Source organism: Meleagris gallopavo, chromosome 2 (genome assembly GCF_905368555.1).
Source record: "Meleagris gallopavo chromosome 2, MGAL_WU_HG_1.1, whole genome shotgun sequence".
In the NCBI taxonomy this organism is placed as follows: Eukaryota; Metazoa; Chordata; class Aves; order Galliformes; family Phasianidae; genus Meleagris; species Meleagris gallopavo.
In genome coordinates this window covers 65,824,563-65,840,974 of record NC_139405.1, presented here as the reverse complement: position 1 = coordinate 65,840,974, position 16,412 = coordinate 65,824,563, and the positions used below count along the sequence as shown (strand labels likewise).

General features: G+C 36.9%; 1 protein-coding gene across 5 annotated transcripts in view; it reads right to left on the bottom strand.

The window, feature by feature from the left end:
- The window catches only part of WASF1 (WASP family member 1), a 79,176-nt gene that overhangs the window by 36,483 nt on the left and 26,281 nt on the right, over positions 1-16,412 (bottom strand). Inside the window, exon 1 of one of the 5 annotated variants that reach the window (XM_085217485.1) lies at positions 8,043-8,181. The exons of the other annotated variants lie outside the window; for them this stretch is intronic. The gene's annotated coding sequence lies outside the window, so the exon portion shown is untranslated. Of the gene's footprint in view, positions 1-8,042; positions 8,182-16,412 lie in introns of those variants that run through there. 5 annotated transcript variants of the gene reach the window in all.

The following is a 16,412-nucleotide window of genomic DNA, read 5'->3' as shown; positions in this document are numbered from 1 at the left end:
AAGAGGAAATATGACAGTCTGTGCCTTTCATTGTGTTGACCTTACTGATGAATCCAAGAAAGAAACTAGATGCTAATGAAATAATAAACAATATCAGGAATCTATGGCAGCACTACAGGAACCAGTAATACAGTTGCTGCACATTAATCCAGCAGTGATAAGCAGCACACTAACAAGTATTCACTCACCTGGTAACAAGTGCCTGCCATGACCATCAGGAGCTTTCCGTGCCACAAAGTGTTACCAGAGATCTGAAGAAGTGATGTGAGCACCGCAAGATCATGCAATAAGCCACATATACAAAATATGAAGAATTTTAATGCACTTTATGCTATCATATCCAAACCAAGAACAACAGATTAATGGGTTTGATTTTCTTTTTCACAGTCTTAAAGGAGGAATTATGATCTGCCAGGTATCAAGTTATATGTACAGATGTAAAATAATCACCTTATTACTGCTTGAGCTTCTTTGCAGATTAATTTTTCCTCTTTGTGAATGATAAAATTCCTCACAGAGGCTTTGATGTTAAAAGTGAATGTGCATAAGCAACGCTGTGCACTATCTACTGCCATTTGTGCTACTTAACATATTTGAACAGACACGCTGCTAGAACAAAGGTATTAACATTTAGAGAAGTTGTTTACCTTTGAACAGAGATGTTATTAAATATTCAGCAGTCCAGAAACGGGGCTAATTTATATTGTTTAAGGCTAGAAAGCGATCATTTGATCCTTTGCTCATTACCATGTCAAATCTCCCCACTAAAGGCAGTAGCACATTTGCTAAGTAAACACCTGAGTATTCGAATTTGCCAGTGCTGAGATGCCCAGGACAACACATTTTCTAGCACTTTTCCCATTCTGTTATCATCATTTTAAGGGGCTGGGGTTTCCAGTAATTTCATGGGTAAACTCTTCTATAACCAAGCACTTTTAAAACACAGGAAAATAAGTCAATTTTTCCTTTCTCTCAGTTTACTTCCCTTATGCCTTCAGATCACTATTCAGATAATCAGTTCTTCTTTCTCACTGTTTGCAACCTTCAGGAATTTACAGCTGTCCTTCCTTTGCTAGTAATTCCACCAAGTTGTTAAGTTTTCTTCTTACTTACAAGGTAAAAAAAGCTCTGTCACTAATTCCAGTAATGCTTTAGCCTTACTCAAGCATCACCTAATTTATCAGTACTCTGTTAGTAATGTGGTGTCCCAAAGTGAAAATGGCATTTCGGATGCATTTGTGTTGCATGATCTTATCTAAAATAAGTCTAAACATCATAAATTCTTTCAGTTATGCCATTACTTGCTGGTACCACTGACTCCAACCTCAAACTTGTATAAATGCAGTTTTGCAAGTTGGGTGGTTTTTCTCCCAGTTAAGATCGTAGTTTGAGTGGTGACTGCAGGTTGAGGTCTAGGGTCCAGATTTGCAAGCCCTTGGTTATTTAAGTAGCCAGTTATTCTGAATTAAAATGAGATTCTTTGCAGGATGACATTTAGAAACAGCAATAGGTACTGTTTTTTTTTCTTAGCTCTAATTAAGGTAGCCTAAAACAAATGAATAGTCTTGAATGAATAGAAAAACCAAAGGAACTACACGTCAACATTTATTAGCAAGAAACATCACATTATTTGCCTTTCTGTTGTAAAACTCTGATAAAAGATGAAGAACGCTGCATTATCTGGCCTACCAAAGAATCACTATTCGTTTAGCAAATTTACGTAGTAAGTACAGATTACTGGCAGGAAAATTTCATAAATTTTAACCAATTCTAATTTTTCATAATCTCTAAGCAACAATCTAAAACCTTACATTTTTAAAGGAAAACGTTTTACAGACAAAATTACATCTCTTCATTTCACAAGCATTTAAATATCTAATACATACATTTGTGTTTTTCTCCTTAACTTAAATACTAAAAGTAATCCTTGCCAGCACTTACTTTCAGTGTCTCCATGGCTGAGTTTTGAAGCCATCCTTGTCAGGAAAGCAATAAATACTACAGAGAAAACTAATATTTTTGTGAACTGGTACTAATTAAAGCTAGTCCTCTCAAGGTTTCTGCGTGATGGTTGATTGTGAGCTTTAACTAAGGCTGTTCTCATAATCAGGATATCTGTAAGATGCCTTTCCTCTCTAGTTTCCTGTATCTATTTACATGTAAGCTAACACTGTCACCTTTCCACTGCCATTAACATTTGCAAAGATACACATTTTTGTAGTGTGGGCAGGCGTTTAAAAAACTTTCAAATATGTTTCCCTATAAAATTTGGCTCAAATCAAACACCAGTTAACGAATTATTGGGAAGAAACAGAGGTCGTAGACAAACAGACAAAGAATGAATGCATTTGCCTCCCTTTCTTGAGCCTCAATACTTCAACAGGTTTGGAAACAATTATTGAAATAACCTGGTTTAGTGCTACGCTTCAAACAGTACTTAATGAAAGTTACTAACTTAAATAACAGGAGACACTAAGGTGAAGTAAGAACATTCCTATATTCATGTGTTCCTTTATTGCTTGATCTAAACTGAGTTTGAGTATGGAAATAGAAAATACATGGGAATGAAAGCTACAGTCGCTAAACTGGAGATGTCACCTCAGTTCACAGTTGGAGGCTTTGTGAGGAAATTTACCTTTATGAGGTCAGGAGACTGTTGTCAGTTGTATGCTCCTCTTAAATCACTATTCTTAACAGGCAGTAAGGTATTTGCCTATGGAATCAACAGTATTAAGCCACTATGACAAATAATAATAATAATAATACTAGTGTATATACATTTATCAGGGAAAATAAGATGTTCTCACTCTGCAAGGAAAGTATCTATGACCCTCCATATTGTTTACATGTAACCATCAAAATATTCTCGGTGAGAAGGGAAGGCAGAGCAAACTCTCTGCTGGCTCCTGAGGAACCAGAGCAACTATAGATAGATACAGGAAAGAAAAGAGAAGGTGGTGAATCTATTTATTCTCTACAACAGAGCTAAACAATTAGCTCAGCCAGCCAAGAGGAGGGGCAGACCCAGTTAATAAAGTTGGCACCTTTCCTCTTATAAGTACGTATTTAGCAAAAGAAAGGTAGTGACTGAATAAGGATGCAGAAATGAAATTATCTTCAGCTGTCTCTCTCTGCACAAAGCTCTGAATAAGGTAGCTCAGCACTGTTAAACTTTGAGTCATTACATTTAATTATCAAATAATGAAGATACTCATTTGCTTTTAAAGTAAAAAACATAACAATGGAATAAATCATTAATTTCAGTAATTCATTCTGCATTTAAGATATGCCAAGTGTAGATATTCAAAGAACCTCGGATGCGGGATTGGAACAGAGCCGAGAATCCTGAGAAACAAGAGGAAAAAATCCACAGCACCAGCCACAGCTCGTAGAAAGTAAAAACAGGTGAGAAAAGAAATCTAGAACGGTTATGATATTCTCCAATGGTATGCATAGGGGCTAGTAAAGATTTTTTTTATATTTACTAAATATCCCAAAGTTATCTGCAGGATGACTTAAACTAATATAGAGAAAAGGGCTATGTTTTTTATACCACCAAAGATATGCTCAAGAATGTAACAGGATCAATGCCGTGCCCTGAAGAAAAAAAAACAAAACAAAACAACCAACTAGGATGCATTTTCTGCCAGGCAGAGAAAACAGAAATAAATAAACCAAGAGACATGGGCCTATATTTCTGTTGATGAGAAAGCATCATGACATCTTGCACATTTAAGGATATGGCTTAGTGGGCAACACTGGCAGTAGGTGGGGTAGAAGGACAGTTGGACAAGATGATCTCAGGTGTCTTTTTCAATCTCAGTGATTTTCTACGATTATCTTGAACCATGCAGGCATTCACATTTCTCTGATCCAAGATGAGTCTGTTCCTCTTTGGCTTGAGGAAATAATTACAGTAAACTCTATTATTGAAATGGACAAGATTAATTCCATTTCTCTCTGGTTAGAAGGGTAGCTTCTTGCTACTTCACTCTTTTGTTGGTTGTTTTGTTATTGTTTTTTGTTTTTGTTTTTTAAAAAGGTAGCTGATAAAAGAAAAAGAGACGGTAAGAGTTCAAGATTGAAGAATCAGCCCTCCCAAGGTGAAATTGCTTCAGACTTACTCCAAAGAGGTGGCAGAAGGAACTAGCCTGAGCTAAGCAGAAGCATCTCTGAAGCAAGAATCCAAGTTGATGTCTAAGGTGAACACTACACTAAATTGCTGCAGTGGAATTGCTGCCTTTCTCACTGATTATTTTGAGTTCCTAATAAAATATTCTCCTTTGAAAGTAAAGAGGTTGAAGAAAACAGGTTGAAGTAAAAGGAACATTATATTCGGAGGAAGTAATACAGAAAGGATACCAACCAGGGTAGCCATGGTCTTTAGAAGAAAGTTAAAATAGCATTTCACTAAATATTGTCCACCAAATATATATATATATATATATATATCTAAAAACCAGACCTTGAGCTAGAGGTAAATTTATTATGCCAACCCAAAACTGTTTGCCAAAAGTAAGCATGCATAATATGTAATCAGCACTGTTTTGCAATTTACAAATTAGCATGTTTTCACTAGTATGCTTCATGAGTGAATACAAACAGAGGCAAAGAAGAAGTCAGCTACAGATGCTGGAACCTGGTGTTTTTCACGACTGACATTGTGACTACAGTTGCCAGAGGAAGTTGTGTTCTGCCCAAGCTGTCCTACATATTCAAAATCCTTAGTGAGGAATACAAAGGAGAGAAGACCTGAAAGAGATTCTGAATGCACATAAGAGCTTGAGATTATGCAGTAGGTACCCTCAGGTTCAATCTGTAGAACTTTGGAAAATCTGCAGAGTTAATTGAAGGTTAAAGAGTTTCTGTTTTGGTGACACAAAAATGAGGTAAGATAGAAAAATCAGACACAAAACAGAATTGGGAAGGAATCCCCCTAACTTCCCAATTTAAGCATTTGTGAGAACAAATGACTTTGAGGTATCCGTAGCCAATGAAAACGTAGCTCAGCACTGTTAAACATATTTGAACTCTGTTGCTTTTTTTCGCCCCTACTGGTGTTCTTGGCTGTAACTGAAGACTGGTACCAGCTTAGGTAACTAATATTTAATGCATATGGTAACTCCTACATAATTCTAGTTTTTCTGTTAGTGTTGAGATGATCCGTGCCACATACATGAGTCACTGTGATGGAAGAGCATAGAAATTTGAGTTTCAAAATTTGCATCCCAATCACACACAGAAGTACTTCCCTCCCAAGAATTAACCAGAAAGAAGGTAACTAAAAGCAAAGCAATAGGAAAAACAAAAGTGTTCTATTTGGCTATTTAATTATAGTGCAAGTTCAGAGCATCTTCCCAGCTTTTATCAGGCACCACAACACAGACAGTATTCTGCTAACAAAAGAGGAAGGAGAAAAATAATAAAAAAGCAACCATACGTAAAACTCTAAAGTAACAAAACTAAAACCCCTAATGTGTAAATATTTAGAGAAAGGTTATGTATATATATGTATAAATGTACAAATATGTATGTACATATTTGTATAAGTTAAAGGATGAAAGTGACTGTCCAATACTTACCTGCAAGTCATACAGCTAATCATAATGTAAGCTGTAAGTTTACTGAGCTGTACTTATTCCCGAAGAAGGGGTTATTTCCTACTACTGCTGAAATTCAAAAGTATTACTACTTTTTGATGAAAGGGAAGCATCACACAAAGAGATAAAACACTAGTGTACTTGTGTATAAATAACCAAACGATTACAGAATAGTTACATTGAGTCTTAACTTCGAGAGCAAGGATAAGATGTTTTGTTACCAGTCAAGGTAACAGATGAGTATCAGCTAAACAGAAACAAAAGGAGCTTCAGGAACAGGCATTTGTCACTACAAAAGCACATCATTTCACTTCAAAGGCATTTAGCTGACTTAATCTAAAACAAAGCTTTCAATCACTGCCACCATTTTTCAGTGATTTCTAATAGTCAGCATTCTGCTTAGTCAGCGAGTTTCCCAAGTCCTCTGAAGTTTCCACAAAACTGATATTTTACGTCTTCAAGAGGCCCTGTTTCCTACCTGTCACTTCAAATTTCCTTAAAAGTCACATATTCCTTCTAAACAAAACTGTAGATGGGAACACACTAGTTTGAAAAGTCTCTCTTCAGCACTTGGTCAGGTTTGCTCAAATAGTACTCGAACTATTGTATTGGGTACAATGCAGGAATCCACAACAAGTAAATCCCAAGAGGGCTCGGAATAAATCTTATTCAAATCAAACAAAAATACTGAGAAAAGCCAGGAGAAAGAGAAGCATAGAAGGAGAGTTTCTATAGCATGAACAGTTTATCTAGGAAAACAGAATTGTTTTCAGTCACAGACCAAGGATATAGCTCAAAGTCAGCTTGGCTGAGTCTCCTTATGTTGATGTACCAACTGTTGGACAGCGAGGAAAGGAACTATAAAGACATTTGTCTTCACCAACTACCATGCCTGTTAAACATCTTTTACGTGAAGATACTAACCTTACTCTGAAATATACAAATAAAACAACCAGATGAACAAACCGAGCCTGTCTTTACAGTAAGGATTTCTGGATTTTGAAGACGAGTTCAATTTTTGAGATCACTTCCTACACTGTTTCACTGATTCCACTGTTGGTACTGATCTCCAGTTGTGTGCTGCCCTCAGTCAGAGGACGGTTGGATGCTCCCTCATTTCTGACTTTAATGGTAAATGAGTTGAAAACAGAATCATGAGAAACTTCAGTCACAGTGCCCCCACACCCACATGCATTTTTTTCTCCTCTGTAAGCTGAAACAGGGAGAGAAAGATACTACTGTCAAGCACATTTGCACACCGCACAGTGTCCTGTTAAGTCAAAATTGGCTCATTTCTGACCAAGCACACTAAACACTATCTGGCACTGTTGTCACAGCAATAAGCTGCCCAGTTCTCAGTCTGACATTATAATGAACAACTCCATCACTCAGCTGCTGCTTGGTGATTGCTGTTGCAGCAGCTAGAACATGGAGTTAGGATGAGTCTGTGTAACAAACTTTTTGTAATCTTTGAAACACGTGTCAAGAGCAGGGGAGCCCTCACGGCGGCTGCAGCTCCTCACAGGGAGCAGAGGGGCAGTGCTGAGCTCTGCTCTGTGTGACAGCGACAAGGCCCGAGGGAACGGCATGGAGCTGCCTCAGGGGAGGGGCAGTGGGGGTCAGGGACAGGGTCCAGAGGGCACGGAACGGGATGCACAGGGCAGTGGGCACGGCCCCGAGCTGCCGGAGTTCAAGAAGAGTTTTCTTCTAGAAAGGGCCCAGATAGCTCTTACAAGCGTAATGGAGACAGTACAAAGTAATAAGCAGTGATGATAAAAATATTCAAAGTAACTTTCAGGGATTAATTTAAATAATTAAAAGCAGATAAAACAGTACCTCAACACAATATTTAAAATACTTAAGTTTTAGACCTATGAAAATTTCAAAATTAATATTATTTGAAAGGCGAATTTCCAGAATGACAGATATTTTGTACACACACAAAGTATAACTCTCAGCTTGAAATGGCTGACTGGATTCTTCAGTTACATTTCTTTGTTGATGAAAACAAAGAATAAGCAAATTTCATAATAAAGCTAAGCACAAGCAAGAGTTCAAGCAGTAAAATTGCTCTGAGAAACTCAAGCTTAAGTTGCTATCAGAGAGTATACAAGGTAAACACTATAGCCAGTATTTAATACCTCTTATTTTATTTAGCTGGAGACATATTGCAACATTTCTATGTTAAATAAAGCATGTTTTTTTCCAGTACGGAAATGGACTCTTTCGAGATGCAGTAAAAACCAAGCAAATTTACTTTGAGTAAAAACAAAGTAATTTGTTCCTGTGTGCTACAGAAGATTTCCTCCTGCATTAGTAGAACATAAATATATAAAGTAAGGCAATTAAACTGCTAAAATATATCTAAAACTCATTTGCTACATTAACAATTCTATTTCTTATTCCTTCTGACAATCATAGAACCACAAGGTTGGAAATGACCTGCAAGACCATCTAGTCCAACCGTCCTCCCATTTCCACTGCTACCACAAGCACTAAACCATATCTTGTAGCTCCTCATCCAGATGCCTCTTGAACACTGCCAGGGACGGTGACTCCACCACCTCCCTGGGCAGCCATTCCAGTGCCTGACCACTCTGAAAGAAAAAGTTCTTCCTTATGTCTAACCTAAACCTCCTCTGGCACAACTTGGCCACATTTCCTCGGGTTCTGTTTGTTTTCTCGGAGAAGCGGCCAAACCCCTCCTCATCACAACCTCCCTTTAGGAAGTTGTAGAGTACAATAAGGTCACCTCTGAGCCTTCTCTTCTCCAGTCTAAACAATATAAAAACAAAGAAAATAGAAAGACTTCATTGCACAATCCTGAAGGGTTGCTAAGTTTCAAACAAACAATGTGGGGGGACACATTCCTCAACTATGTTATTCACATTATTTAAACTGCAAGGTTCCTGGAGCTTGGTTATTGCAATGAGGGTGGTTACTCAAAGTATTTACAAAATTCCACAGATCAGCTGAAAAGTCTTCTGAAACACAGATTAAAAGAAGTTTCATTTAACATCTCTGGCTCATGCACGAGGAATCTGCCTCAGAGCATCATGTTCTAAATACGGATTTGTTAGCAAAGACTATTCACTACAAATTCTGCTAGTATAATTCTACATTTTTCAGGGTGTTAAATTTAGATAAAATTTATCAAAAAAAAAAATACTTTTTGTGGGTTCTCATGCTAGATCACAGGAAAAAAAACAACGAAATAATCGTAAAAATTAGAAAAGTTCTTTCCTTGTATCATTTTTAAAGCAACAGCACGTTGAGACTCCAGCATTGGATGTTGAATAAAAGTATTACTACTGTTCTGAAGATCTATCTTCGGTTTAGAAGTCAAAATAGCTGCAGAACACTGACTACACAGGTACTACACTCATCTAATAATAGAGTATCATCTTTCTGATATCAGATTATGTGATTGTTTTTTTCTTTACTAATTGAGTGAAAATGCCATTTTTTTCTTTTGAATTAAATAATTTCTTCCTTAAAATGAGAGGTAAATAAATTTAGCACAAAATATTCTGTAAAATATATCATTCTAATGTTACAGTTCTAGCTGATCTGTTCAACGTTTTGTTCTATTTTATTATTCTGCACTTTCAAAAGAATAGCTGGAAAAAGCACACATTTGCATATTTCTACATTACCGGCATTTCTACCTTGACAGCACGTTTTATACAGCTCTTACTTTTAGTACATAGCACTTAAGATATTTCATTTTGTTCTTTTCAGTACCATTTTTTTCTCTTCTTTCATTTTATATATGACTAAATTTTAAAATGTTTCAAGTGCATATTTTTACCAAATTATTAACATGACTGTCTCAATATTTGTGGAACATATTAATAATTCAGAATACGTTTATACTTTAAGCATTAGAAAATGCACTGAACATTCCAAAGGACCATTTTAGATCAATTTCTTGTCCTAAATTAAAAACTTAATGTACCAGGCACATTGGAAACTATGAAAGTAAGACCTGGCTATAGAACACACAGTTAATAGAGGAAACTGAGCCAGCTGTTCAACAAAACTTTATATTAAAAAAAAAGATTTAAATTAAATCTAAGTCATAAAATACCCATTTCAGTGACTAACAGAAAAGGTGTGTGAATTGAAATTTCAGGTAGAAACAAATTTCGCTGCATACTGCAACGTGTCCAAGCACCAATCACAACACAGACATCATCTGCTAACAGATATCAGAGATGTAGCAAAGGCAGAACATTCAACTTCACTAAGGCATACAGATGGAATCAATATCACAGAAATCACAGAAATTGTAGGGGTTGGAAGAGACCTCTAGAGATCATCGAGACCAACCCCCCTGCCAAAGCAGGTTCCCTACACCAGGTCGCACAGGTAGGCGTCCAGGCGAGACTTGAATATCTCCAGAGAAGGAGACTCCACAACCTCCCTGGGCAGCCTGTTCCAGTGCTCCGTCACCCTCACCGTGAAGAAGTTCTTACTCACATTCGTGCGAAACTTCCTATGCTGCAGCTTATGTCCGTTTCCCCTCGTCCTGTCTCCACGTACTACTGAAAAGAGACTGGCCTCACCGCTATGGCCGCCACACCTCAGATATTTATAAACCTGGATCAGGTCCCCTCTCAGTCGTCTTTTCTCAAGGCTAAACAGACCCAGTTCACTCAGCCTTTCTTCATAGGGGAGATGCTCCAGGCCCTTCACCATCTTTGTGGCCCTCCGCTGGACTCTTTCCAAGAGATCCCTGTCTTTTTTGTACTGGGGAGCCCAGAACTGGACACAGTACTCCAGATGAGGCCTTACCAGGGCAGAGTAGAGGGGGAGGATCACCTCCCTCGACCTGCTGGACACGCTCTTCTTAATGCACCCCAGAATGCCATTGGCCTTTTTGGCCACGAGGGCACACTGCTGGCTCATGGCCAACCTGTCGTCCACCAGCACGCCCAGGTCCCTCTCTGCAGAGCTCCTCTCCAGCAGCTCATCCCCCAGCCTGTATTGGTGCATGCAATTATTCCTCCCTAGGTGTAAGACCCTACACTTGCTTGTGTTGAACCTCATCCGGAAATATCCTAAATAAGATATTTTTAGATCCTACCAGTGATTATTTCATCATTAGCAAGTACATAATAGGAAATACAATCCATGACTTGTTTGCATGGAGCAATGCGCAGAGCAGCACCCAGAATCTGTGTCAGTGGACAACCAGAATGTAAGAGACTCCCACTAAGTCATGGAAAACCAGAGAAGTACTCAGAGGGATTTGCTACAGGTACCTAAACAGTGTAATCCCAGTAAGTTTACAAAGCCTCCAAACTGAAAATGGCCAATGACACACCTATCTGATAGGAAAACATTTTAACTAGAAATTGAACTTCCCTCAGGTTATACACAAAGTCTGGTTACTTCACATTATACCCCTTGGATGAAAGAATGTACAGAATACAGAAGATGCTCATCATTCTCTCTGTTACGCCAATGCTTAGGAGCTACAGCTGTAGACCATAGCTCTGTTGTGCCACTCAAACAGCAACATATAGTCAGATTTAGATGAGAAAGTTCAATATAGCCAACTAAGTCATACAAGTTTTCTTTAACCAAGTTCTTATTTTATATATTCTGCGGGGCTACAAAACTAGCTGAAAGTCATGCCAGATCCATACACGTATGGTTAAACACTACTTCCAATTTCCACCCGAGGCATCCATGCCTCACTTTCGAGATGTTGCTCTTTTGCCAGCACTGTGGTTTATCTTAACATTTCTTCCTTTAGTGTTTACCTTCTCATGTACTTACAGAAAAGAGAAAGAAAAAAAATCAACTCTTTTAATTTATGTTGCTAAACAAATCATGTTCCTAGTCCTTAACTGCATGCATGACTATGAGATCTGTCTCATGCTTCATTCTAGCTATTTCAGAAATACTTCATCTAATACAGCCTACTATCAGATATGCCTTTTACAGAATTTAAGATTTCAGTTGTCAATTTATCATTTTGTTAGTTTTTCTCATGCACGCTCTTACTGATAAATTCAAAAACTCTTTTTTACTTTTTTAGCTTTCTACTATATTTCACCCTAATCCACCAAGACCTCAGAACCATTCAGTTTCTTTTCTATAATACCATAACTTCTCATCTACAGACTTCATCAACATATTTAAATATAAATTTATGTAATTTAATACAATTTATAAATTATAAAATAATTATAATCTAATTTAAATATAGATTTAAATTTAAATATAAAATGAAACAAAAATACAGAAGATGGAAGAACAGAAAGATGCTGGCATTTGTTGCCTACACCTGTTCAAGAAGATATTGAAAGAATTATAAGGAAAGTTTTGATGGACTATAATGAAGTTTTTATTTATTTTATATTTTAAATACTGAATACCGCTAACACATGCATGACAGCCAGTACAGTTCGGTATTATTACACATGCAAGTTGTACTAGGGAAGTTTTCTTTATGTACACACTATCCAACTTATACTCTGCATTGAGACCCTTTGAATACATTTTTTCATAGCTCATTTATTTTCCACTAAAGATACATTCATTAGTAATCAAAGATAAGGTTGTTTTCAGAATGTTTTAAATCATTTTTTATAAAAGTGAAAAATGCAGTCTTTTGTTCTCTATATACAGAACTATCAAAGTCAATAAATGTGTGCTAAGTGATGTCACTGAATTTTAACTGTACCAGCTTTAATGGCTCTTGTTCAAGAGAACGCAAGGGGTCAGAACCAAAGTAAGGCACATCACTCAAAGCCAAAGAATAAGAAATAAGTCAGCTGGTTATAGGTATAAAGCTCCTGACTGCATTAAGCTCCTTCATTCTCTACACAATGAACGTAACAGTCATAGGTATAGAAAAAGAGCAGTCAAAATACTGAGTTTCCTAAGTAAAAACCTATACCAGCCAAAAAGAAACACATAAGAGAAAGCATTTCTGAAATGTTCATTCTTTTATGGATTTAGCTACCTAAGCTACACTTGAAGCAAGCACCTCAAACTATTCTAAACATTTCCCCACAGTTTTTTCAACCACAGTATCTCCATTCAGACAAGTGGATGAATTGATGTTATTTCCCATTTTTCACAGAGCACCCCAAGCTCACTAAGCAGAAACTCCCTATTTATTCAAATCCATCCTTCCCACTTTCTAGAATAACTTCACGATCAGGATACAGACACTGGTACACTCTCTCCCTCTCTCTGAAAACTGGCAAAGAAAGAAGAGCAGTGGTTTGGGCTTAACCTCCTATTGTCTAGGTACACCAGAAATGCTCAGCTGACTCCTAGTGGCTCGCACCCTTGAAAACTGAGTAGCAAGAATGTGCAGACATGCTTTCCAAGCAGCCCTCAGGCACTTGAGGAAGCTCACATCACAACAGCTGCATCTCCGGATTCACAAAGGCTTGACAATTTATGACAGATTTTGCTCAAAATTTTATATACCAGTGACAGTTAAGCAGCAGTGTTTTTGTAGACCATTCTCTTGACATCAGAAGTTCTGAATCCCATGCAAACCGTCCAGTACTGGAAGCTGGGCAGGTGTGTTAGAGAAGAGCCGTATGCACGCCTTCCTTGTTCTCATTCTTTGCCAGCGCCATAGACAAGGTCTGAAATTGGCTTTCTCTGCTTTGCCTTGACTCTGTACATCCACACTTCACCCCTTATTGTGTGCACTTCACATAACCATGTCTTGTTGAAAATTCCACCTGCAGATCAACAAGTTTAATTAAGCTGAAAATTTTACATCTGCCTGTCCTAACATTACGGTCATCTTTCCTAATACAACTGTTTCTCTACATTAACAATATTAATATTTTGTCTGGAAAGAGAGTATTTTTCACAGAGAAGGGAACACTATAAGTATAAATTACATCTGTATTTATTACCTCAGAAGCCAGTTATCATCAACTATGATGACTGTGTATAAAGCAGCCATGTTCAGCATCACATAACTTTCCTTAATATTATTTTATTGCCTTACGAAGACCACATGTATTTTGATACACCTTTTGATGCACAGTCTCTAAAATTCTGAAGCACCATTTATCTTTAATACACTTAGTTGTCTAATCCTTATTCCCACAGTGGATTATCCCATTATAAGGCACATCTCAAATCCATATGTTTTCAAGGCTTCTGACAGTTTCTGTGGCTACTTCTATTTTAAGTCAAGACTGCACATGTATTTTGTGTACAGCTGCACATAAAAAGATCTCTTCCCCCCTTCTGCCTCCTCATGAAGAGAAATATGTAGAGCTTACTCTCAACAGACAAACCATACAGGAATCTTTACATCATAAAGGATTTTTTCAGGCTTAGGAAAATAAATTATTTTGCAAGTCTTGCTTGTCAATTTTCCACTGCTTATACTTTCCTAAAATTCTAGAGCTCACTAAATTTGAACAAACAAAACACTAAACAAACAAAAAACTCAACAACAAAGATACAAATGTCAGAACAAGCAAACCACAAATTATTCATCCCTTTGCTTTCCAAAGTGCTACTCTGTTAGTGGTTAGAAGGTGTCTACCAAAAGCCTGCATTTACAGTTAAGAACTAAAAATAGCTTCTATTATTCACTTTTATCACTTCATCTATTACCACTATTTCTTGGTAGTAGTAGATGTGAAAAACTCAAGTGTAGATCACCAAGTAATGTTAAAATATTTTTGCTTTGTGCCTTGCAGAGAAGCAGCAGCATATCCTGTAAAAATAAATCTGTCTTAATCCTCTTGCCAAAAAATCTTGAAAGTTCTTTTCAAGCACTTTAGAGTTTCTCCTTAATAAGCATTAGCAGAGAAAGCAACATAAATGGAATAAACATTTCAACCACTCTGGCTTAAACATTCATTGTGTATCTACTCAACAATGAAAAAGGAATAAATGTTTGCATCTGATAAGCTGTTTCCACTGATTAATAGTTCAGGAAGTAGTGCTACTCTGTCCCCAGACTTCTTAAGGAGACTTCTGTGGAATAACTTTCTCAACAGTTCTGGCAATGAAGCATCAGCTGACCCTGAGGAGGAAAGGAAGGAGCAAATTAAGAAATGGGTCTTTTATTGAGGAGAGATCCAATGGACCTAGTTGGCAAAAGAACTGTTAGTTTAAGACCATAAAAGCAGCACTTGGTCAAACTTGTAAACTGAGAATACAGGATGGTTTTATAGCTTAAAAATAAAAAAAAAGTGAATTTATCTTCAAATTCAGAATCCTAATATCAAACCATTCCAAAAATCATACATAATGCACATATTTTGAAGAAGTTTTTATCAATGTGCTAGACAAAGGTCCAGAAGCTCTGATTCTTAAATAATAATAAAACTGAAACATAATACACAGTGAACTTGTGATGATAGGAGTTATTTCAGCACAGACAATTCAGATAACTGTAGGATTTGCAAGGTGTTCTTTGACCTGCCTCCTGTGGAAGGAGCCTCTTCTAGAGTAGCAAATTCCAAATAATTATACACATAGCTCTTATAGTATGTTCTACCCTTGAGAGCTGTACACAGTCCAACACAGAGCTGTAGTTTAGACAGCGGCATCCACTCCCAGCAGGATGCACTCCACAAAAAAATACCTTGAAAAACAGTACCTTAAAATATAAATTCTGAAAAGTGTTACAGAAGGACCAGTCACCCCACCTTAACTAGTTTATCATGGAGACAGGAGCTAACAAAAAAGGAACCACACTGTTCTTCTTCCATGTAGATTATAATACATTTAATTACAAAATGTCATTTCATCCTTTCTTTGACTGATGGTACCAAGATAAAACACCATTACAGACCAGCCCTGAAGGACAGAGTTGTGTTTAACTAATCCTGAAAGTGAAGACAAAAATTTGTGAAGAAAAAGAAATAACACTATTTCCTAGGCCTTCCTGAAAAGATTCAGAGATGAGGATGTTGATTTTTCTTTGACAATTATTCCCTTAAGTAGGTGGCACCAGCGTCCATGTCACTACCACAGTGACTATCTTCTGTCACTAGTTTGAATGTGAAAGCTTAGCTGAATTTTATTCTAGAATGCTAGTGTTCACTGACATTGTTTGGAGGGTAGGCTCACAGAATGTTTTGTAAGTGCCAATTCAGCTGAATAAAACCAGAAAAAATGGCATACACACCAGAATTGGTATTATAAATATGTATATAGAGTTCTTAGTGTTATGAGATGACTGTGATCATGCCAAGCAGCCAGACTAAGAGCACGTAAAATGACTACATCATAATTTTTAAAAAGCCAAAGAAACAAAACTTATAATGAAAAGAAGGATGAAATGTCACAGCTAAATTTCTGGATATAAAACTGCTTTTACAATTATTACTTTAAAAAAAATCACAACGATAAGCTTGCCATCAGATATATCATAAAAAGAATAAAAGATGCTGTATGTGCCCTTTTTGAAATCACTAACATTGTCATTCAGTGTTGCAATGCAGAATCAAAACTGGTCTAGGATAAGGTTATCAGCACAATTCCATTGCGTCAAAAACATGATGACAATCATCATGAAACAAAAACATTCATCATACAAGTTTTAGAATTCCACTCTGTGAAATCTCTACTATGCCATATAAAAATTGGAGATGTATTCCAGGAAAAAAAAAAAAAAAAAAAAAAAAAAAGCTCAAGTTTGCTGTTATTACATCAGCAGGTGATTTCCCACTTTTTTCTTCCTATTCTCCTCTTAGCAAAGAAGCTTTGAAGTCTTCATATAGCTAACTCAGTTATCATTTAAATAAGAAAGAAAAAGAAGCATATGAGATCTCAACTGTTCCCTTAAAAATAGAACCTCAT